The 23,089-nt window shown below is 52.0% G+C and overlaps 1 protein-coding gene across 1 annotated transcript in view; it reads left to right on the top strand.

Moving 5' to 3' along the window:
* Nucleotides 1-11,426: 11,426 nt before the first annotated feature.
* STRA6 (signaling receptor and transporter of retinol STRA6) overlaps nt 11,427-23,089 on the top strand; it is a 43,197-nt gene continuing 31,534 nt past the window's right edge. The window contains exon 1 of the mRNA XM_070477549.1: nt 11,427-11,489. The gene's annotated coding sequence lies outside the window, so the exon portion shown is untranslated. The remainder of the gene's footprint in view (nt 11,490-23,089) is intronic.

Raw genomic sequence — 23,089 nt, 5'->3', positions numbered from 1 at the left:
TGGAAGTTTCTAGAGAGATTTGGGGGTGAGTAGCGGAGACTGGCTCTGCCTTGTGCTTCAATTACAACTCCCACTGGGGCGCCTGGGGGCCGGTTCACATCCTACCCCTCAAGGTGCTGGGCAGAGTTTGAGCTTCAGTCACTGCAGCCAGAGATCTGCTGGGGGCACCCGGAACCCCTCGGTCTGTGGTTCCCTCCAGCCTGTCCCCATTCCTGTTCTTAGCCCCTCCTACACCAAAGAAGCAGCGCAAGGACTCGGCCGTCGGCTTCTTCTGAGAGTTCCAACTGGAGAGCTGGTGAGCGTGGCTGGAGGATGCAGCTGAGTCTCCTCTCCTGTCACCTACAGCACTGGGTGTCTCCCGTTCTCCTGCGTCTCCACCCTGCCCTGTGCCCAGGAGGCTATCTACGTCACTACTTCACCGGGTTCTGGTTGGGCTGGGTATATGGGAGGGTCATCAGGGAGCTTGGAAGATCCTCCCAGCTGGTTTCCTAGGTAGGCCGGTCCCCTCCCCAGGGCCACCTGGCCTGACAGGCAGCACTCTCCTATAGCTGCCCCTCTCTTGCCTGTTAAGGCTTAAGGGGCAGTAAGGGGTCCTCTGACTTACTAGCCCCCAGGGGACTACACTGTCCCTTTTATTTTTCCTAAACATCACCCTCAACTTTGCAAACAACCCCTCTGATTAATTCCCCTCAAATGACTGAATTTGAATGCCTTGTTTTTCCCACAAGGCCCCTGACTGAGGCACCTGCTGTGTGAGCCCCTCTCTGTGGGCCCGAGCACCCATCTGATACTCTGGTATCACTGCCATCCTTGTTACCTCCACATCTTCACACCCTTCACTCCCTGCTCATGAGGGATCTCTTACTATGTGCCAGGTGCGGTGCCCAGCACTTAGTCACTGACTCCTTCCATCCTCACACTCACAGTCCCCAGGAGTTATTGCTGCTACTCCACTTTAAGACAAGGAAACAGATGCTCTGCAAAATTAAGGGACTTGTCCAAACTTCAGAGCAGCAGAGTTGGGATTCGAATGCAGACCTGCTGGCTCCAAAGCCTGTGGTCATAACCACCAAAGCATATTGACTTTTCCTTTACTCCATCCCTCACTCCTAAAACTGGGACAACATGAAGAAGATCAGATTCACAAGGAAACAGCCTAAATGTCCATCAACAGGTGAATGAATAAAGAAGATGTGGTACATGTATACAACAGAATATTACTCAGCCATAAGAAAGAACAAAATAATGCCATTTGCAGCAACATGGATGCAACTAGAGATTATCATCCTAAGTAAATCAGAATGAGGAAGACAAATTCCATATGATATCACTTATATGTGGAACCTAATATACAACACAGATGAACCTGTAATATCTCTGAAACAGAATCAGAGACATAGAGAACAGACTGGTAGTTGCCAAGGGGAAGAGGAGTGGGAGAGAGATGGATTGGGAGTCTGCGACTGCAGATGCAAACTGGTATATATAAAATGGATCAGCAACAAGGTCCTACTGAATAGTTGTTGTTGAGTTGCTGTTGTGTCCGACTCTTTTGTGACCCCAATGGACTGTAGCCTGCTAGGCTCCTCTGGATTTCCCAGGCAAGGATATAGTATAGTACAAGGAATTATATTCAATATCCTGTGATAAACCATAACAAAAAAGAATATGGAAAAGAATGTATGTGTGTGTGTGTGTATATATATATATATATATATATATATATATATGATAACTGATTCACTTTGTTGTACAGAAGTAATTAACACAACATTGTAATTCAATTATACTTCAGTAAAAAATAAATTAGAAAAAGAAACAGGTGAAGTTCAGAGATGGAAACACCTGACTTTTTGAATGGGTCCAGAGAGATGCTCTGTGACACTGTGCCACCTGCAGACACCACAGTCAAAGGAGAGAGAGGTGGAGCACCCTGGAGGCTTAGCTGGGTAAGGTGGGCCAGGACCCTGTAAGCCAGGGCAGAAGTCAGAGGAGCCCATTCTATCCCGAACAAATGGGTGGCAGGGCTGTCTGACAGGGTCCCAGTGCCCAGAGGCTGAGTCTGGGATCACTGATGGAAGCTTGCTCCCAGCTCCAGCTATGCCTCTTCAGTGTAGCCCTGCTGCTGACGGGGTGGCAGATCCTGGAGGCACTGGGGGGCTCTCCTTCTGACCTTCCTCTGGTGCTCCACTGTGAGGAGGTGACCTGGATCTGCTCTGTCGATGGCTGCTGGGTATAACACATGTGCCTCCACATTTTGTCACGGAGTACTTGACAATCTCAATCCTGTCCTGCACCCCGTTTCCATCCTTCAGGCCTGACCAGACTGGCCCAGCACCACCACACTGGGCAGCAAAGAACACTACCAGTGGGCTTGAAATCTGCCAGGTGAGGCTTTAACCCTGCCTCCTCCAGGCCCCGCACTAAGCACTTGGACAAGTCCTCTGACTGCCTTATCAGGCTTCCCCGGTGGCTCAGATGGTAAAGAATCTGCCTGCAGTGCAGGAGACCCGGCTTCGAGCCCTGGATCAGGAAGATCCCTTGCAGAAGGGAATGGCTACCTAATCCAGTAGTCTTGCCTGGGAAATCCCATGGATGGAGGAGCCTGGTGGGGTGCAGTTCATGGGGTTGCATAGAACTGGACACAACTGAATGACTGACACTTCACTTCACTTCTGACTGCCTTGGGCCTCCATTCCTCATCTGTGAAACAGCAAGGATAATCTACCTTGTAGGGGTGCGGTGAGGATCAGGTGCGAGAATGGACACCTGGCACGTGGCTAACAGCCCAGAAACAAGCTTCCCTCAAGTTTATGCCAATCTGTGCCAATCTGGAGCCCCTGCAGCCGCAAGTCTGCAATGGGAGACTTGCAATGATTGTTATGGGTGTGCTGTTCTCCTTGTTGTCTGACACCGATACCGCATCCCTGAGCTCAGCGGGCACGTTTATTGATTGTCGCATTGAAGGAGTCCTCTCAGCACTTGGTAACCAGAGCTCTTGTTTGGGGCAGCCCCGGTCCCATCATCACGCTGTGAATCACTTTGTTAAAGATGAAATGTGGCTTTTGGGCATTTTTCTTGGGAAAAATCAATAACTTGTTAACAAAGGACTGAATAGAGGGGTAAGCAGGAAAGGCCACCTGCCATTCCCTTCTGTCAGGAGTGGGTAGAAGAGGGACCCTGCCAAGGGGTCCACTCAGGAGAGAGCAGTGGGCAGAGGTGGCAGTAGGCTCAACCAGTTCCCTCACCCCTACTCTTCCCACCCACAAATCTGACCATGTCCCTCCTCTGCTTCGATAAACACTTCCCCATTGCTCCCGGGAGAGGTGCTGACTTAGGAGTCTCCTGGTCTGCTCGTCCCAGCCCCTCCAGCTTCATTGCAACCAATCCCTGCCTCACACCCAGGCTCCCACCACACTACGTGCCTGCGGTGCCCTGAATGGGCACTGGTCTCTCCAGCCTTCTGCCTTTCACCTAAGCTCTGGCTGGAGTGTCCTCCCTCTACCAGTTTGAACAACTCATGATATTTCTTCTTCAAGACACAAATGCAATAACCTCCAGCAAATCTTCCCTGACACCTTCCCCCACCTCCCCCACCTCCATCCAGAGGCATCAGACCCACAGTCCCTGGGCCTCCCCCTGGCCTGGCTCATGACCCACTATTGACTTTTCTGTCTCTGAGGGCAGAGACTGTGCCTGGTGATGCCCTGTCCCCAAGGCCCAGGCTGTTTCCTGGTACAGGATGGGTGCCAGGTGGGTTCTCATCGAATTAGTGAGGGAAGCTGTTAAGGTTAGATGCTTCCTTCCTCCCTGCCAGTTCTCCAGATGCTCCCACTTCAGCTGGGATAGTGATGCCTGCTTCCCAAATGGCCCTGCCTCTTCCAGAGAGCAAGCCCTCAGGGGACTTTTCCCCCTACTAGAGCATGAATATTTGGAGTGTGAACCTCATAAGCAGGCTTCCCATGTGGCACTAGTGGTAAAGAACCCACCTCCAGGGGACATAAGATCAATCCCTGGGTTGGGAAGATCCCCTGGAGAAGGAAATGATAATCCACTCCAGTATTCTTGCCTGGAGAATTCCATGGACAGAGGAGCCTGGTGGGCTACAGCCCATGGGGTTGCAAAGAGTCAAACACAACTGAAGCGACTCAGCACACACCTCATAAGGTGTGTGTGCCAGGCACTTGTCTATACATTTTATATATGTTCACTTAGTGCTCACAGCTGCGTGTGAGGTCAGTACAACTGTAAACCCCTTTTACAGATTAAAAAAACAGGCAGTAGCAGGTGCTGAAGAGCCAAGCTTAGACACGAGCCATATGGCTATAGAGCCAGCATTTGTCATCACAGCCCTCCACCTTAATGAGGCGCTGTGGAGAGTTTGGGGGAGACAGCCCAGAGCACCCCACTCCCAGGACAGGGCCTCAGGGCCTCCTCTGCAGCTGGAATGAGCCAGCAAGTCTGGGGAGCTCCAGTTACAAGAAACTGCTTATTCAGGCCTCAATTGCTGGGATCCCTTGGTTCCCTCCATCTCATTCCGTGCTCAGCACCAGCCCCTGGCCCACACTGCCCGCCCACCATCTCTACCAGAGAGCAGAGACTCTGGCCCTAATCTCATTTGCGGCCATGAAATCGCATTTGCAGCATATTAAAGTAGCACAGAGCTGGCCCAGCCCTGCCTGTCTCCTGGAGGAGAGGAGCCTGGAAAGCAATCTTGTGGGGAGGCGCCTCCCTGAACACCCACCGACAGAAAGCAATTATGCTTTAAAAGGAAGATTAAAATAATATCCACCCCCTAGCCCCACCCGAGGGTCTCATGTCTACCCAGCCTCCACCACCTCCCAACAGTGACAGTGGCAGGCTTGCTGCTAGGGTGCGGGGTGAGGCCGACTCAGTTCGCTCCCTCCTACATGTGCTCCCAAGGCCTGGTCCCTTACCTGTCCCCATCCACCACCACTTACCTCCCTGAGATCCTCAAATAAACCACGCCCTCTCAAGCCTCTGGGCCTTTGCAGAGGCTGTTCCCTCTGCCTAGAATGTAGCCCTCCAACCCCTGCTTACCTGGCAAGCTGCCATTCACTTGGCATAATAATCATCACTTAAGTTTTCTAAGCATTTAGTATATTTATTTTTTTGTCCATAATTTTAAAAATTGGAGTATCACTGCTTTTCAATGCTGTGTTAATTTCCGCTGTACACTGAAGTGAATCAGCTGTACACATACATAGACGTATACACATATCCCCTCCCTCTCGGACCTCGCGTCCCCCATCCCGCCCCTCTAGGTCATCACAGAGCACCAAGCTGAGCTCCCTGTGCTATAAGCAGCTTCCCACTAACTAGTTCACACATGGTAGTGTATTCATGTTCAACCTAATCTCCCAGTTAAATTTACTACTTATTCAATTCAATGATTCTGTCCAGGAACTATCATCATTATTCCCATTTTATAGATGTAGAAAGAGGAGGCAGCTTCCCATAGCTGGAAAGTGGCAGTGCAGGGATTAAAGAACATTCACCCCACACCCAGGGTAGGCCCAGTAGCTTCCCCTCCCACCCCCATGACTGCTGTGGTCTCTGTGGGGTCTCATCTCCCTGAGAGCTCTGAGAGGCCAGGCCTAGAGCAGAATCAGGGTTTAACAGATCATTCTTGCATGAGAGTTGATGCACCTCCCTGCAGGGACAGTAGGGGTGCTGATGTGTGGCCCACTCCTGCCTCCGAGGCTGTATCCTTCCAGGGGTGTATTCCAGTTTATCTGTATTGGAACTGGAATCTATTTGGAATCCCCCTCTCCTCCAGGGAGGACTCCGGGACTGCAGTCAGGCTAACATATTATTTAATCTTCATAGTCACACTGCAAAGTGGACATTATTATCCCGTATTACATAGGAGAAAACAGAGAGTCAGAGAAGTGAAGTGACTTCATCAGGAACACGTAATACAAGGCAGAGCAGGGATCTGAATTCATACGGGAATCCAAAGTTGATGTTTATCCACAGCATCTTCTTGGCTGTAACTCAATCTCACTCCTCAGACAGGGTGGGTAAGGGCTTAATTCTGCGCTGGGGCTATTTATGCAACACTTTTTTCTAAGTGTCCTCAGCCAACTCCAGCGGTCTAGGGAGTTTGCCTGGGGACTCTGAGTCACTGACCACCCCAACCTCCTTCCCAGTCCTGCTCCCAAACCATCAGGCACAATGAGCACTTGCTGTTAGGGTCAGCATAACCATGACTAATTTATCTTGGCTGGATGTGGTAGGATATGGGGTGACAGGGAAGAAATCTCTTCCTCCAAATGCTTGCCCATGATCCCGTCACGTTGTCTAGAAAGCCCACTGAAGGATGAGTCTCCCTGGGAAAGAGCACAGCAAGTCATTCCCACCTCTGCGCTGATTACTGTATCAGAAAAAAACAAAATAGATCGTGGAAACTGGGATTCCAGCCTGACTTTGCTATTGAGTCAGTAGGAAGCCTCGGGTAAGTGGTTTACTTCCTAAGGACTCAGTTTCTTGCTCCAGAAAATGAACATTATCAAGGTTACCCTGCCCCCCTCCCAAGGTCCATGCAATGCTCTAATGGACTCTGAGCCCTTTGCATGTGCCAGCCTGGCTCCAGTAGCCTGGGCAAATGTGAGAGCAGAGGGCTCAGAGACCTGGAGTTGGCACCGACCCTCCCTTGCCTCAGCATTCCCTGCAACTCCCCATTCCCATAAGCATGTTCACCCCACTCCATCCTTTCTCCCTGCTTGCTGTTCCTTCACACACCTCCATGTTCTGGCTCCCACGCCTTTGCTCACCCTGTCCTCTCCACTTGAAAACCACTTTCCTCAATCCATACTGTAATCACACCCTCACATTCTTTGAGGCAGGGGTTAGATGCCCCACCCCCTGACATTTGTGAGGTGGATTACAATGAACCAAGAAATTTCCCACCCTCTTCCTCATCTAAGCCTCACAACCTCCCTGTCAGTGGATACTGCTCTGCCCATTGCACAGATGAAGAACTTGAGGCCCAGAGAAGTAAGTGATTTGCTTGAAGTCATACAGCTCTTATAGATATGGTTTTTCCAGTAGTCATGTAGAGATATGAGAGTTTCACCATAAAGAAGACTGAGCGATGAAGAATTGATGCTTTCAAACTGTGGTGCTGGAGAAGACTCTTGAGAGTCCCTTGGACAGCAAGGAGATCAAACCAGTCAATCCTAAAGGAAATCAACCATGAATATTCACTGGAAGGAGTGATGCTGAAGCTGAAGCTCCAATACTTTGGGCACCTGATGTGAAAAGCCGACTCACTGGAAGAGACCCTGATGCTGGGAAAGATTGAGCGCAGGAAAAGAAGAGGCGACAGAGGATGAGATGGTTGGATGGCATCACTGACTCAATGGACCTGAGTCTGAGCAAGCTCTGGAAGATGGTGAAGGACAGGGAAGCCTGGCATGCCTGCAATCCATGGGGTCACAAAGAGTCAGACATGACTTAGCGACAGAACAACAATACAGCTCTTAAGCAACCTCAAAATGGAATCCTAAACTGAGGTCTTTTGATTCCCAGTCAGAACTGGCTTTCCTACAGCAGACTGAGGCCATGATGACCACCCAACTGAAGACATCCCTTCCTCCGCAAGCTCCAGCAGCCCTCAGAGTGCGCTTGTTAGGTCATGATCTTCCAACTTCTCCTGTCTCTTCTCCCCACCTAGCCTGGCAGCTCCCTAAGGGCTGAGAGATCAGCTACCTTGCTTACTGCTGGGGCAGTGGATGGATGCTGGATGGATGGACAGAGGACCACTGTGGGCTAAAGAAGGTTGGTTAGACCATTGGATCCAAGGACAAGCTGTCAGATCCAGGTGGGAGAAAGGATGTCCTCAACTCATCCTCCATCCATCCTGTTGGCCTCAGCTGCTCCTAGCCCAGGGACTCTGCAGTACCAGCTCGGAATCCAGGTTGGGGTGTCTTGGCTGACTCCTGACGGGCCAAGCCCTCACCAGGGCCAGGGCAGGCCAACTGGGCACTGTCAGCTTTCTTTCTCTCCTGCCCTCCTCAACCTGCTGTTTCATTAAAGACCAGTTATTAAAGATTGTTTCACACAGGGTTTTAATTTCACCTCTTACATCACACATGTTGTGTCCCCAAAGCATCTGGTAGAGGCTGCACTTGGAGAATTCCTACCGAGATAAAGCCAGAAGGTCCCCAAGGAGGTGTGGGCCTGTGTTTGTGTGGGAGCGGGTGTGCCCCAAGTACGTCCATCATTGAGCTGGTGTGAGTCTTATCATTGTGATGTTGGGGTGGATGTGGTGGGTCTGTGTATATTCAACATGTGCATGTCCTTATGTGTCTGCACGTCTGTGAGAGTGGCTGTGTTCCAGAGTGTCTGTTGGGGGAGCCTCCACTTTCCAAGGGCGTGAGTGAAGGAGAAAAGAGGAAGATGACCTTAAAAGGTCAAGACAACTGTGCCCTCCTGCCCCTCCTTCCTCCTTTCCCATGAAGGTAACTTCTGGAGATGAGAAGGCAATCACAGCCCCCCTCACTCCCACCCTGGAACCCATCAGCTGCTGGGCCTGGGCTGGCTGGGAGGACATCAGAGCCAGGTAACCCCTTCCTCTCCATCTCCCCCTCACCCCACATATATCACACATTCACACACACACACTGCTTCTAAGAGGTGTGAATCAGCGACAGCCCCTGGCTGGGGTGAGGGAAGGCAGCGATGGGGGCTGGGCAGCAGGGCCATCTGGTGTGCTCGGATACAGCAGTCTGCTAATGGAGTTTCTTCCCAGACCAGCATCCCAGGCTGATCCAGCCTCCTCCACCTGGAAACCTGGTACCCGGGTCCCAGAGACAGTGGGGTTCACAAGATCCCAATGCCCTCCCCTTGGGAGACCAGTTAGGCATGAAGGAGCTACCCTCTTTCCTAGATGCAGAAACTGAGGCCATTTCAGACCTATCTGCTTTGCCCAGACATCCCAACTCGTGACTAAGACAGCATTTATTAAACCCTGCCTGCAGGGCAGAGCTAACCATACACTAGGTCATTTAATTTCCCCAGCAATAGAGGGCATAGGAATGGCCCTACCCCATTTTACAGATGTGAAAATGGAGGCTGAGGGAAGTTATACAACCTGCACAGGGTCACCCAGCTACTACATAAATGCCAGAGACTGACCTGAACCCAGATCCAATTGACCTCAATATGCCTGCCTCTCACTGCAAGGTGGCTGGACCCCAAACCTCTCCTATACCCTACTCTTCTGAGCTTCAGGCACCGACTCCAGAGACATACAGAGACATGGAAATCAGCCGTGGGAGAGAAGAGACCAGCTTGGGCGAGGACCTAAATATGGGACCCCCCCAAATAACATATTTTTAGGCCTTACTCAGGGACTTTTGCGGCCCTTCGGAGACCCCCATGGGCAGAAAATCTTTCAGTGCCATCCAGGAGCATGAGGGGACAGAAGGCAGCTGGCAGGGTCATCGTGGTACAAATGGCCAAGAGCCTTTCTATTCCTGAGGGGGGAATGGCCATGTCCCTCACCCCTGCCCTCCCTGGGGCCGGCCTGGGCCAGCCCCTCCTCTCCTACCAGCCTGGTCTCTCCACCTGGGTGACTGGTGATGGGTCTACACCCTTCCCTGCATGGGTGACAGCACATGGGGAACGCCTTGACAGTGTCTTTGTTCCCCAGAAATAAAAGAAAATCGAGCTACAAAGGGAAACCTCGGGTAGCTTTTAACGGAGCTCGGCTGCCTGGGGCAGAGTGTGTTTAAGCTGGAGGCAGTTGTCACAGGAGCAGAAGGGGGAGCTGCCCACATTCCCCTCCCACCCCCCTCGGCCCCCTGACCAACTTTACACAAGGAAAAGATTCTTCCAAATAGCGGCAAAGGAGAAAATCAATACGAATTGAGAGAGAGATGTAAAGCAGCCGCGTGTGTCTGTGTATGAGTGTGCGTGTGTACGTCTATGAGTGTGTGCATGTGTGAGTGTGCACACATGTGCACACGTGTGTGTGTGTGTGTGTGTGTGTGTTAGGCACAGCAGAAGTATGTTGCCTGGACCCAGGCTGGCCTGCTCAGGGGCCCAGGCCAGGGTAGCGGGGACTGGGAGTCACTCCGTGGCACGTGCCAGTGAAGGGATGCTGGTGGCTGGGGGAGGGGCAGCAGCCGAGTCTCTCACTCCAGTTAAGAGAGAGATTAATATATTCAATCCGCTCAGGGTAATTGAGGGAACAATTGGAGTGTTTTTCTAAAGCCCATAAAACTGCCTCATTTGCAAGGAGGGGCTGACCTGCTCTCAGCCTCTGTCACGTGATGGAGGACAGGAAGGGAGAGGGGAGGGTGACATGGGGCCCCCAATACCAAGGAACTGGGGCATTAGCTGGGGAGGGGGCTGGCAGTTCTGATCTAACCTGGTCTCACCCTTCCCATCTTGTTAGTAGCAGTCCAAGCCTCGGTCTCCCCACCTGTGAAATGGGCTATGGGCCCTCCCCTTCCACCACAAGACTGGGTACAGTTGGGCAGCGGACCCTGACCCTAAAGGTCTGGCAGTGAGGTGTGGGGGTGGGAGCAAAGAGGCACCCTGCTGCCTCGCCGGGCCAGCTCCCCGCCCCCACCCCAGACGCACCGGGCAGGAATGTTAATGAAATCCACCAAGTGTGCGCTTCCCTACTAGAACTATTCCTGTCTCCAGGGCAATAGTCTATGCAATAGCGAGCAATAAAAGGCAAAATAAATTGAAAAGCGGAGCAGAAAGGAGAAGAGAGTGAAGGCCTGGAGTGCGCTGGCCCGAAGGCAGAAGGATGCCTGGGGCTGGAAGTGTTGGGGCTGGAAAGCCAGCCGGAACTGCGATCCGAAGAGGAAGGAGAGAATCCGAGAGGGGGTGGGGGAGGGGAGGAAGGAGGGAACAAAGGGAGACAGACGCCCAGACGGACAGCCGGCGGCAGGGATGCGGGTAGAGCCACTGACTGCTCGTTCCCCTCCACTTCTTTTTAATGAAAGCCCCCCAGCCTGTTGGTGCCAAAGCTACAACCAGATTCCGCAGGCTTAGAGCCAGGTCCTCAGTATTTGGTGATTGCTTTATTAGCTTTTACTCTGCTCTTTTTTTTTCCCCTCCAGGGCAAAAAAAAAAAAAAAATGTTTTAAATGGAAAGAATTAAAAAAAAAAGACCCTTGAAAGCATCATTTAAAAGGCTTCTTGGGAACAGAATCATTTCCTTGAAACAAAACTGCGATTGTTTGCAAGAGGTAAAAGTGAGGGGAGGGAGCCCACCTCCCCAGCCTCCCGCTCCCATTCTTGCTCCCACCCCTGCGTGGGAGGAAGCTCCAGGGCCTAGCGTGCAGGAGCCCCCAGGATGGCTCACAGAGCCGCAGCAAGGAATTTTCAAGTTCATGTTTCCAGAAATTTCATCACTGGGAATTTCCAGGCCACAGTTTCCCTCTTAAATAGCTCCGCCTGGCTCGCAGGAGGTTGTCCTTACACCTTCAGGATCTCTTAAAGAGGTGAGTGAGGTGGGAGGAGGGGCTGTGGCCGGCGCCTTGGGGCCCTGTAGCTCCCGGCCCAAGCTGCGGTGGCCTCCTCCCCACCCCCCACCCCGTCCTCACCACCCCATTCCCCCCACCCCTTATTTCCCAAGAGGCCTCATATGCCCCTAAAGGAGTTGAGCAGGAGCCCCGCACAGGGGCTCAGCAGCCAGATTTGGCCTGCACCTTGCTCCTCCGTCTGTCCTTCCCTGGTGGCTCAGATGGTAAAGAATCTGCCTGCAATGCAGGAGATCCAGGTTCGATCCCTGGGTTGGGAAGATCCCCTGGAGAAGGGAATGGCTGCCCACTCCAGTATTCTTGCCTGGAGAATTCTCTGGACAGAGGAGCCTGGCGGACTACAGTCCATGGAGTTGCAAAGAGTGAGACACCGACTGAGCGACTTAACACTTGCTGCTTCCCTCACCCTTGGGTACCTTACACTGTCCTGCACTGGACAGGCCACCCTCATTCTGCCCAGATCAACTCTCGCCCTGGGGAGAAAGGGCCTTGGGAGTGCTGGGGTGGTGCAGCCTCGCGGTCTCAAACCAGCCAAGCGGTGAAGGAGGCAGGGACAGGATGAGTCTGGCGGAGCTCTGCCTGGAAAGGAAACCACCGGAGCACCCCTTGCATCTGGCAGGAAGCCTGGAGCTGGTTCCCTCCTGTGCGCGGTAATCTTCCCTCTGCAGCCAATGCCCCCAATTTGTGGGTCAGGTCCCGAGGGTCTGGGGTCTGCTCTGGGGTCTGTGGCCTGGCCGTACACACTGGAAATACTCAGGGGAGTTAGCCCTCCCTACCACCAACCCCTACTCCCCCTACCCCCAACATCCTCCCAGCTCCCCAGACAGAGGAGGTAACTTGAGACCTTAAGAGAAGATGTTAGTTTAGGGGAATTGATTGTCCCAGCAGAGTCTCCAGTATTTCTGGAAACCTGTGACTAGCCTGCATGGCCATTTAGGGCTATGTAACCTGTGGACCATGGCTGAGAAGCAAAGTGATTCAAAGTCAGTCACTGCAGCTTCACACTGAGCCCTGCCTCCTGCCCCTTACTCTTTCTTGAGCATGGTATTCCTAATCCCCTGCCCTCTGCCCCCTGCTCCACCCTTACCCCATCTCTCAACCCATGACCATCATCAGTTCTGGCTTAAAAAAAAAAACCTGACACACAAGTTGGAGAACAACTTGTGAATTTACAATAAAGTTCACAATTGAATAGATTGAATGACTGAAATAACTGATGCAGACAGGACGGAGGCTAGTTTGGAAGGAACAAAATTAGTGCACGGAAGGCTTCCTGAAGGAGGTGGCCTTGGGTCTATCCATGAGCATCTGGAGCCTAGAAATCCATTCCTGGCCTTGAACTGAATATTGCTGACATTGGGCTGAATTTGAGAATGCAATTCCTTCCTCTCCTCTCCTTCCCCGCTGCTCACTGTCTTCTTTTCTCGCCACCCTCAACCCCTCTAGATTGCTTTCTCCTCCTCTTCATCTGAGAATCAAAGAGAACTGGGTTAAGTCCTTCCTTCCTGGGCTTCATTTTCCCTATCTGCAATGAGGGGAGAGAGGGTGGTTTTACCTCCCTGTGGTTCTAGGCCAGATCCACTTCCCCAAGGAGCTGCCCAGAGATCCAGAGGACTGCCTGCAAGCCCACCCCTCTCTGAGTGCCTGGTCATGCTCTGTCCCACCAGTTGTGTCTCTGAGCCTCCAAAGATGCCAGAAAGGTACCCGCTTTCCTCATGCTGAACTGCTGGGTGAGTTTGCCTGAGCTGAGACAGCCCTTCTATCCTCTGGAGGACGCCTCTCCGTTGTCTGTTCCCCCCACTGGCTTCCTGGCCCTGTTGTCAGGGTTGTGATGGCTGACCCCTCCCCTAGGAGGGAAGTGATTTTCCTCTCCCTTGAAAGCCATTTTCTTGTCTTGGTAGAAGCAGACATCTGACACTTTAAGAGGGAGAACGGCAGGGAGATGATGGCATTAAATAACAGAAATTAGAGCTGCAGCGGCTGGCTCAGCCATCTCCCAGCCCCCCTTCCCTGCAGGAGTCCCACCCTCCCTCAGAGGCATTCAGAGGAGCAGCCTGCACAAAAACTGTCCACGTGGCCCCTGGAACAGGTGGTCAGGGCACACAGGGACCTAGACAGCCCAGGACTGCTTCTGCCTGAGCTAGAACACATAGGAATCCAGGCCTTATCTATTTCATTCACAAACTCACCACAGTACCCTCAGCACCCAGCTCAGAGCTAGGCATACAGTAGGTGATCAACAGTATTTGCTGATTGACTGATTAACGACCAAACAGAGGCCAAAGTAGTCCAGGTCACAAACTGAGACCTGGGCAAGAGAAGGTGGTCCCTGGTCCCTGGTCCATTCTTCCAGTTGTCCCAGCACATTCTGCCAGATTACTCTGTCTAAACCACAGATCAGATTGTCTTTCTTCTGCACAAACCCCTCTGGTGGCTCCCCATTGCCTCCTGACCTAAATATCCATCTAGCTCTTTTGTCACTGTTCCTTCCACTTTCTCCCATCCATTGATTGGCCATCTCCCAGCCCAGCTGAGCGCACCACCTGGGCTCAATTTCAGACCAATGCATCATGGGACGGAGGCACTGCAGGAGAGCCACGCACCTTTGGTTGTAAACTTTTGGTTTCACCCTCAGCTCATTTCTTCTGCCAGCCAAACCCTTTCCTTCTCAGTCAGCTTATTCTGTTCACTCCTCCTTGGAATATTCTCCTCAAAGCCCACAGTTACCATTCCCAAATCTTACTCACCTAGCATGGAATCTGAGAGAGTCAGTACTTAACAAATGTTTGATGGATGAATGAATGGATCAATGAGGGATTGAATGAATGAAAGTCAAAGTGGCTCAGTTGTGTCCAACTCTTTGCGACCTCCATGTACTGTACAGCCCATGGAATTCTCCAGGCTAGAATACTGGAGTGCGTAGCCTTTTGCTTCACCAGGGTATCTTCCCAACCCAGGGATTGAACCCAGGTCTCCGGCATTGCAGGTGGATACTTTACCAACTGAGCCACAAGGGAAGCCCAAGAATACTGGAGTGGGTAGCCTCCTTCTCCAGTGGATATTCCCAACCCAGGAATCAAACGGGGGTCTCCTGCACTGCAGGCGGATTCTTTACCAACTGAGCTATCAGGGAAGCCTGAATGAATGAAGGATTCACCTCAAATGACATCTCTTTTGAAAAGCCTTTCCTAGGCTTCAAATTCAGACCTGCACACTCCCTCATCAGAGCTCTCCTCCCAGCACATAACTTCTGGGCCCATAGGATCCCCACATTGTGCCAGGCTGTCTTCAAGCCAGGCAGCACTTTGAACCCAGGGTTTGACCCAGCTTTGGATCCCATACACTACTGTGCACTAAGGTCCCCAGGAAATGTGGTTGGCATTAGATGGAATCAAGCATCCTTGGGGGATGAGCCTCAGTTTCTCCACCTGTGAAATGGGCTGCTTGCTCTACTAGCTTCTGCCTATACTGGCTGCAAGGCCCACCAGATACACTGTCTGGTTGCAGAACACTACCTCATTGGGGAATGAATCCTCCTTAGCTTGGACAAGAGCTAGATCCTCTCACCTGGGCCTGAGGCCGCCAGGGTCCCAGTTCAGGGCTGAGTCCCTCCTGGTTGTGGTGGAAGCTAGATGGGGTTGAGGGAGGGAAAAGAAAGACTTCTGTCTCCTGGTCACTCCAGGCCTCTGTTGAAACCGGGTGAGAACATGTGAAAGTGAGTTTGAGGACTGAAGTGTCTCTGGGAACACTCACCCACTGGGCAAAGAAACCCCACCCAGTGATGTCCTTGATCTGTGTGGCCTTCGTTTGCTCCTTTGTCTCTCACTTCAAACTGGAACTCCCCGTTCCACCCTCAGACTGCCTGTTCTTCAGAACCCAGTGAGGCAACCTTGGGAAGTTCTGCCTTTCTGCTCAGTGAAGGACTGTGGGGCAGCCAGGCTCATCAGAGACACAGGGTTTTCTAACTAGGGGAGCAGTGGTGCTAGAACTTGATGGGCACCCAGGGAATACCTCCCTGCAGCTTGGGCAGCTGGGGCTCTGGGTGCAGTGACACTGGTTCCGGCTGGCTGGCACCAGGATGGCAGTTTGTAGTAGGAGGCTGAGGGGCGGGGAGCACGTGGAAGGCCAGGTCCCCTCAGTGGTGGGCCGTGGGGCCTGCACTGGCTTGGAGCAGAGCCAGATTGCGGCAGTAGTGGTACAAGTCCTCGTGTTCCTGTCCCGCACGGAGCGATTCATCGGGGTTGGTCTGGGCACGGGTAGATGGGGAAGGTGGCCACGTCCACCCACTGGGCCGCCCCTCCCGAGGCCCTGCCCAGGCTCAGCGCCTCCACATGCAGTTATGTGTCGTGCTGTCCACGATTCTTGCAGAAACCTGGGTAGGGAACGTGGGTCCCAGAGATGGGACTCTGGAATCTCTCTCTCTGCCTCCCCCAGGGAATGAGGATGACAGGCAGGGCCCCTGGGAAACCCGGGCAGCTTGGCCTTCGAATTGAAGCCAGGCTTGGCTAGGAGTTTCTTGAGGATGACCCTTTGTCAGGCCCCCCCCCATGGCCTCTTCACTTTACTCATGTGGGGAGCTGAGGGCTCCTAGCCTGTGAGATGATCCTGGGTCCTGCCACCCAGGGAGGGGTTCAACCTGACCCTGATCTCTGACCACGTGAAAGCCTGGGACTTAGTTTCCCCATTCCCTCACTGCCTCCTCCTACAGGAAGCCTCTTTGGATGGCCTCACAAGCCAGGCATGGATTTTCTCCTCTTTCCAGATCACTTAACTATTCTTTATTTGGAATTTTTGCCTTTCTGCCTGATTGCTGGAATCTTCCAGAAGGTGGGGCCCAGGTCTTCATCTCTCTGTCTACCCTGCATGCCCACAGTCCAGTGGCTACTCAGCGTGATGCCCAGCAGGACTGGCCCCAGACCTGCTGTGTGCTCAGCTCTCACAGTTTCACAAAGCCATTCCTCACCTGTCCTTTCATTCCCTCCTCATCTGACCCTGACCAGCATCAGTGTCCCCGTGTCACCCTGAAGGAGGTGGGGGCTCACAGAGGGTCAACTTTGCCCTTAGTCACACTGGCAGAACTGTGGGTTCAGTCTAGAGCTCTGGCCCTGCTCCTCCTGTTTCCCCTGAGGCTCCCTGGAGTCCCTGACAGGGGCTGGGGAGGATTTGCAGGGTCTCTGTCTCTCCCCAGCCACCACCTTTACTTCATACCTTTAGGAAAAGTACAGACTAATTTGTTCCTGGTGAGGGTGAGGCTCTGCCCAGGGTCTTTCTGCTCAGTGACATCAGTGACAGCAGAGTTGGTGGGGAGGGGTCCCCATCAATCACCTGCAGCTGCACCCCAGCCCCAGAGCAGCCTGCAGGGGGTTCTCAGTTGACAGCTGCACGGCATACCTGCCCTCCTCATTAAACCCCACACTCAAGACCTCGAACTCCAAGTCCAGTGTCTTTTCCTCAGTCTTTAGCCTCTGACTCAGCAGGGATGTAGGGACCTGGGGTTCAGGCCTCCTGAAGGCCTTGCCTGTGTTGGGGACTGACCCCTGGGCTCAACACAGCCCCCTTCCACCCACAGTCCCTACCTGGGCCCAGTCTAAAAACCTACATGCTGGGTGCTCAGGGCCACACCCCACCTTTCTCTGTTTGTGGAGAACCCAGGTAACAAGTTAGGAAGCTGGGCCTATCCCCGGGAACAAAGGCAACAGTAGATTCCTCCCATTTAGCTTTTGTTCATTCAACAAATATTTATTGAGCATGTCTTATGTGCCAGGTACTATTTTTAGCATCAAGAGTGTAGCAGTGAGCCAGACAAAGATTCTTGCCCTCCTGAAGCTTATGTTCTAGTGGAGGAGGGAGGTGGGGCAGATACAAGTAAACACTAAATGTAGAAAATAAGTAAACTGTGATGTCTGCTAGATGATGATAAGTTCTATGGAAAAATTCGAGCAGGGTCAGGGTTAAGGAGTACTTATCCCTGTGTGGGGAGCATGTGGGTATGGGGTAATCAGGACTTCCCATTTCCAGGAAAGCCTGTTTCCACATGTCTATTCATTCCCTGGAGATCTTGAGTTAGGAAACTGTCTGTTCCCTGGGAACATACCCTTAACACCTGTTTCTAGAACCAGTTTGTTAACCTTCTGAATCAAAACATAGAATATGGGGCACAGTTTCTCTTTACAGAGAGCCCAGAGCTTGCCACAATTCTTGTCCAAAGAATTGTCAAGCTGGAACCCATCCTTCCTCACCCTGGGTCTTGCTGATACTCATTGGGAGAAGGGGGATTCTGAACACTCCTCAGTAAAAACCATCTCTACCATCACCACCAATACAACCATCATCAACACCACTATCATCATTCTCATCCTTAGCCAATATCATCACCATCATTTCTGATACTCTTCATCGAGCAGCTACTGGGTACCAGACACTATATGGCTCTTCATTGAGCAGCTACAGGTACCAGACATTGTATGGCTCTATGAGATAGATATAATTATCCTCATCTTACAGATGAAGAATCTGAGGCTGAGAGAATCTCCGATAATGTGGCTAGTAAGAAGCAGAGTTGAGATCTGAACCTAGAGATTCTAAATCTATCTACATTTCCCCCTACTAAACACATCCTGGGACTGGCTCATGGATTTTAATCATACTATTCAGGACTTCCGTACCTTAAAACTCTAGAAGTAAAGTTCTGAGACTAAAGAGTGGATTTATGGACAGCATAGATTTCATCCAAAAGCATTCATTTGAAGTCATCTTGACTGGAAGACATCATTCTCAAAAAATAAGAGAACCAGTCTATGGGTGGGCTTTCCTGGTGGCTCAGACAGTAAAGAATCTGCCTGCAATGCAGGAGACCTGGGTTTGATCCCTGGTTGGGAAGATCCCCTGGAGAAGTGAATGGCAGCCCACTCCAGTATTCTTGCCTGAAGAATTCCATGGACAGAGAACCCTGGTGGACTGAAGTACATGGGGTCACAAAGAGTCAGACATGACTAACGCACACAGTCTAAAGATGGTTTGGCCAGTCCAGCTAAGGGCCCTGGGGTATGTGGTAGGCTTCCTCTGCAATGATTAAAATTCAGTTTCTTCAGCTCCTCCAAGGAGAAACTGAGACAGAGAGGGTTCATAAGACCAGAGTTGTAGTCACCTGACTTGTAGGTGATCTTGGGCAGAGTCCTTTCCCCCTCTGGGTATCAGTGGACCAATCTGTATAATGGGTAGGAGTCAGATGGACAAGTCTTCCCGGATGAACTCTGGTGATCTAAAACTCTGTAAGTCATATTGGGAAAGGCCACAGTCTGGCCATTTTGGCTGGCAGAGGTTATCTAGAAACCTTTGACTCCACAACTGGGCCTGGCCAACCAGCCTGGGTCCAAAAGCCATGCTATGCTTCTTCTAGGTCTGAAGTCTTAGAAGGTCAGTGATCCTCTTCTCTTGCATGTTTGAAGTGACCCTCAGAGCTGTTATAAGATGTGAACCAGTCCCTTCTGCCCTCGGACAAACTTCTGTACACTGCACCCAGACCCTTGCTCCTGCAGGCCAGCCCCTTGCCTCTGCACACCACTGTCCTTTTCCCTTCCTCAACGCTTCCCTCTTTCCCCTTCCTTTCTTCTTTCCTTCCCTCCAACTTCCCACAGAGGATCTGGGATGACTATGTCGGCGATTGTGTGGTTTGAGGGCCCTCTGCATCTGACACCCCACTCCTCCCATTGCTAGCCTCCTCTCCCCTCCTTAGTCTCGGGTAAGACATGTTTTGGTGTGTATGTGTGGCTGGTTTTTGTTTTTGTTTTTAACTTGTGATAAAATATATGTAATATAAGGGCTTTCCTGGTGGCTCAGACAGTAAAGAATCTGTCTGCAATGCAGGAGACCTGGGTTGGGAATATTCCCTGCAGGAGGGCATGGCAACCCTTTGCAGTGTTCTTGCCTGGGGAATCCCATGGACAGAGGAGCCTGGTTGGCTACAGTCCATAGGGTTGCAAAGAGTTGGACATGACTGAAGTGACTTAGCACGCACGCACGCACACATACATAAGATAAAACCGATCATCTTGACCATTTTTAAGTGTGCAAGTTCAGTAGTGTTAAGGATATTTACATTGTTGTGCAACCAAGCTCCAGAGCTTTTTTCATCTTGTAAAACTGAAACTCTACACCATTACACAACATCTTTCTGCTTCCCTTCCCCTAGCCTCTGGCAAGCACCAGGCTACTTTCTGTCTCTATGAATGAAATTACTCTAGGCACCTCAGGTAAGTGGAATCACATGGTACTTGTTCTTTGGTGGCTGACTTATTTCATTCAGCGTAGTGTCCTGGGGAGGGCTCACTCTTGCCCCAGGCCAGGCCTGCCCTGTCTCCTCTTCTTGTCTTTGCTGGGGCTGTTTTCTCTGCCCAAACTGCACAGGCTCCCCTGATGTCACCCTACTCACCCTCCAGTCTGGCTAATAACCTCCTCCTCTGGAATCAGGTTGTTGACTCCACCTGATTGCCACACACTGCATATGCCTCTCCTGTCTCAAATGATGTCTTGCCCATGCTCAACCGAAGGTTTTTCAGGAATCATGTCTGTGTGCCCAAGACAGGGCTGGGCAAAGGATAGGTGACTGCGGGAACTTAAGGCCTTGTAGAAAGAAAGGAAGGAAGGTAGGAAGGGAGAGTGGGAGGGGGAAAGGGAGGGAGGGAGGAAAGAAGGAAGAATTGAAGGACAGACCCAACGCAGCTTTTGCTTGTGCATGCAAGCATGTGTGCGTGCTCAGTCGCGTGTGGCTCTTTATGACCCCATGACTGTAGCCTGCCAGGCTTCTCTGTCCATGGAATTTGCCAGGCCGAGAATACTGGATTGGCTTGCCATTTCCCATTCCAGGGGATCTTCCCAACCCAGGGATCGAATCCGTGTTTCCTACTTTGGCAAGGGGATTCTTTACCACTGAGCCACCTGGGAAGCCCGCGGGTGCATGAAAGAATAGGAAATAGTTCTTTTGGCCATTTCATCTGGAACCCATCTGTGATAATGAAGACCGTTTTGGGCTTTTGACCCGCACTTGGACTTGGAGATGCATCCTGGTGTCTCAAGGGACAGGCTGGTGCCAGGAGCAAGGGCAGCAAGTGGTAGGGCAAGTAGGTCTGTTCCTAATTCTCAGGCTTCTCTGAGCCTAGCCTCTATTCCACCAAGAAAGTCTGGACACCTCATGAATTTTAGCAGGTCAGGACAGGGTAGTACCCCCATTTTACAGATGGAAAAACTGAGCCCAGGATAGTAGAGCAGGACCAGATCTTGACTCCCTTCCTAGTATTTTCTCTATTCCCAGCTGTTTCCCTGATTCAGCATTCAGCCTCCTGTGGTTTTTCAAAAGGTTTAAACTCTAGGAAAAAGCCTGGCTCCCACAGAAGGAACCAAGAAGGCGCGGGGGTGTGGGATGAGGAGAGGAGGCAACGGGGTTGACTTCCAGGCTGCTTTCCACAGTCCCAGCGTGCAAGGCCTCAATGGGGCCCTCAAGTGTTCTTTCTTCTCCAGAAGAGTGGCCATTCAGAGGCTGCTGGCTTTGTCTGGAAGAGCCGGGGCCTGTGATTAGCCCACTCCAGAGAGCCCCCTTCCTGCTTCCCACAATAGCTCCGCTGCTGACAGCCCCCATGGCTCCTGTGGGCCCGCAGACTCCCACCTCCCAAGGCCCACCTCCAGCTCCCCCCTTCCTCACCCCTCACCTCCGCACTCTGAGCTGAGTCCTCCTGGAAGGGACCAGGAGGAATTCACTGGGTCCTCCTGAGGCCTGGGGGCTGGGACTATTATCCCCTTCTACAGAAGGGAAAACAGAGACACAGAGAGACCAGGCTGGTTGAGTGAAGGGATAGATTCAGACCTCAGACTTCCTGATTCCCAGGCCAGTGGGATCATGTGATCATCACTGCTTCACACTGGAATTTCAGCCCCCAGCCCCTCTCCAGTTAGACTCCCCTCCCCAACAGGGAAACCATCTGAGCCCCACACCCTACTCCCTTCAAATCCACAGTGCCAGAGGTTCATGGGGTGATAGAATCACAGACCCAGACCAACAAATTGAAACACTGCAGCCTGTTTCTTTCCATTGCACAGATGGGAAAACTAAGGCCCGGCGCTGGAAAGGTCCTTATTTGTGGTCACTCAGCTAGTGAGTGATAAAGGCAAAATTAGAAGCCTGGTTTCTTCCCTCCATTGATTGTGGTGGTCAGGATTGGAGTATGGCTACCTTGAAACTCTCCTCTCTGAGTGGTGACTGAACTAGTCCCCACGCCTCCGACCCCATCAGTTTACATACCCTTCCCCTGGTGGCTTTTTGCTCCAGCCTCCAGCATGGAACACTGGAGGGTCTTAGGTCATTCCTGAAGCCCTCTGGCTCTGGCCTTCAGCCAAGCCTGAGCTGGAGTCATACCCATGGTCCCTGGGCTCACCCCAACAGCCCCCTCTGCCAGCCTTGGTCAGAAGGGATAAAGTTCTGGGGTCGCAGGAGGGAGCGGTTGCTGGCCTCTCCACCGGCATCCGCAGCGCTGAGCTTTGCTTTCTGTGTGCCCAGCTGCCCAGCTGCCCTGCTGGCTTCAAGGACTCAAACGCGCGAGAGGGCGTCCAGCCTGCCTGGGGGCCAACGGCAGGCAGAGCAGGTAGAGGGGGGGAGAGGAGGCAGGAGCTGGCAGGGGCGGCCCCGAGTCAGCACACAGCATGACCGAAGGAAAGGTACTGCCCGAAATGTTGAGAGGTGTGCTTCACAGTCAGGCTCAGAGAGAGGGAGATGGAAAGAGAAGAATACAGGAGAGAGAGAAAATAACTGGGTTGAAAAGAGGCGCTAATGGACGGGGACAGACAAGAAGACAGAAGGACAGAGAGAGAGAGAGAAACGAAACTGGAGATACTGACAGACAGCCCCACCGGTGGGCAGAGGTTCTGCTATGTTCTCACCTGAGTCAGAGTACGAGAGGTATGTCCCAGGCCAGTCACGTAAGCAACTGTGGGGGCCTTCTTTCAACCCTAAGACTGGGCCGCAGAGGGGATCTCCTAGTCACAGAACAGAGCAGCATTCAAGCTCTGGGGGAGGTTTCTGGGAAAAGAACCATGAGCTCTGTGTATATGTGTGGGTGGGATGAGGGTGGGGGATCTTTGGCAAAGCTTCTGCTAGCTCAGTCGCTGCCCCTGACCCATCACGTGTCCTTTCTCGTCCCTAGTTTCCTCTGGATGTGGGTTCAGGCAGGGGTCTCTGAGGTCTCCTCCAGCCCTAGGATGTGGTCTTAACTCAGACTCTGTTTTTGCTGCTGACTTATTGCTCTTTCCTACTTAACTCATGACCTTTACCTTATAGTCCAAGACGGCTGCTTGCGGGCCAGCCATCACAAGCACATTTCAACCAATTGGAAGAAGGAAGGGCTAAAGAAACCACCCCTCTTTAAAAGAACACCTCTTTGGAAGTCACACTCAACATTTCTTTTTCCATCTTATTGGCTAATACTTAGAACACAGGGTTGCATCTAACTTCAAGGAATACTGTGAAATGTACAGTACTAGGTTGGGCACAGAATCCATTTCACTCAGTTCAG

The sequence above is a fragment of the Odocoileus virginianus genome, chromosome 16, assembly GCF_023699985.2.
Source record: "Odocoileus virginianus isolate 20LAN1187 ecotype Illinois chromosome 16, Ovbor_1.2, whole genome shotgun sequence".
Lineage (NCBI taxonomy): Eukaryota > Metazoa > Chordata > Mammalia > Artiodactyla > Cervidae > Odocoileus > Odocoileus virginianus.
This window is presented reverse-complemented; position numbering and strand designations above follow the sequence as displayed.